At 48.8% G+C, this 1,600-nt stretch overlaps 1 pseudogene; it reads right to left on the bottom strand.

Moving 5' to 3' along the window:
* Nucleotides 1-588: 588 nt before the first annotated feature.
* LOC105807514 lies at nt 589-1,142 on the bottom strand (annotated as a pseudogene).
* Between the last annotated feature and the right edge of the window lie 458 nt (nt 1,143-1,600).

Genomic DNA, 1,600 nt, shown 5'->3' with positions numbered 1-1,600 from the left:
GAAACCAGATGATGGTTCCAATGTTACAAGAGAAACAGACATGGAAACCTTGTCCTTGTGACCAGTCCTCATAGATGTGTGACTTATTTATATGCTCAATGGGCTGAAGAGAAACAACAAATTATGTGTAATTAAAATAGAGAAAAAATAAATTCAGTTCTTTTCAGGCATAAATGTATATTTAAAATTTCCTAGTAAACAAATAATATTTCTATTAATATAAGTGAAGAATCTCCCATATTTCCAAATGATGTTGAACAGACTTTATAATTGATCTCTTTTTTGTAAATATGCTTGTGAAAATTGAGTTATATATTCTTTTTAAAAATTCTCCCCTTAACACACACTTGTCAAGACAATTTGGCACACTACGCACCACCACCAAGAAGATGCCTGAGAAGGCAGACGTGCTCTCCTCGCTACCTCCCCCACTTTGTTTTACTTTGGGGTTTTAACATCAAAATATAAACTCTTGGAAGGTCTTAATCTTTTCACAAAATAAGACAGCTTTATGCTATAAAAACATTAGTTCTTTGTCAAAGGTTATGTTCTTCCATCCTCATCTGTCACCAGCTGTCAGTATCTGCTTTAAAGATCAGTCTTTTCTTCGTAACAACACCTGCACGCGGCTCACTGACTGTACAGGTAGGGTTTACAGCCTAAATGTATGACGCTGTCAAACAAGAGCTCCACTGTTCTCTCACATGCCTGAACGTGCTGAGCCAGCCCCAGTGTTTTCTGCACGTCCCGGCAGATCTTGCACAGGCAGGACTGGAACTGCTCATCACAGTCATTCTTGCTTTGGCCACAGGTCTCATAGCACCTGTCGTGTTGGTTGCAGCACTTTGTCAGGGAAGGGATCCCAATGTTAAGATGAACACCAAACAGTGGAGAGCCACAGCCATTCGGCGGCGGGGAGGGTTTATAACCGTAACGTGGGAAAGGCTTGGATCCGTCGCTGCGCTTGTACTGGCAGAGCCCGTCCTCGCCTCCCAGGAGGTCCAAGGCGGCGTTCAGGTAGGTACGTGTCTATCTTGTGCACGCCGTTGCGGATGGTCTTCAGCGTGGCCCCGGGCCTGCTCCTGGCACCCGACAGCGACCGCCAGCAGGAGCGGGAGCGCGGGCCGCGGGAGCCGGGCCATCCGCGCAGCGCCAGGCCGCGCTGGGCTCCTCGGCCCTGAGCCGCAGCGGCGGGCGCACCCCCACAGAGCCCCGGGGACGCCCTAGGCAGCCGCGTGGGTCCCAGCCTGTGCGGCGGCCGCCGCCGGCTCCACGCCCACGCCTCCTTCCCAGCCGGCGACACCCCGCCGCCCTCACAGAGCCGCCTCCCGGAGGCAGCACCGTAAGGGAGGCGCGCCCCGGCCCACGCTGCCCCCAGGCCCCGAGTTTTCAAGATATTATGAGATGAAAATCCTTATAAGCATTACGTGTTGAAGTTATGTTGAAGTAGGAAGTTACTTTATTATTGCAAATATAAATTATCATAATTAACAACTGTGAAAGCTGTTAATGTTTTGAACTAAAACAATTAAGAACTTTCCAACAGTTAACCACCTGGGAAGTGGGCTGACAATTAGATTAACATTAAGAGCCATCAAGA

Source organism: Propithecus coquereli, unplaced genomic scaffold (genome assembly GCF_000956105.1).
Source record: "Propithecus coquereli isolate 6110/MARCELLA unplaced genomic scaffold, Pcoq_1.0 Scaffold1582, whole genome shotgun sequence".
NCBI classification, from domain to species: domain Eukaryota; kingdom Metazoa; phylum Chordata; class Mammalia; order Primates; family Indriidae; genus Propithecus; species Propithecus coquereli.
The sequence above is the reverse complement of the archived record's forward strand: the minus strand, read 5'-3'. Positions and strand labels throughout refer to the sequence as shown.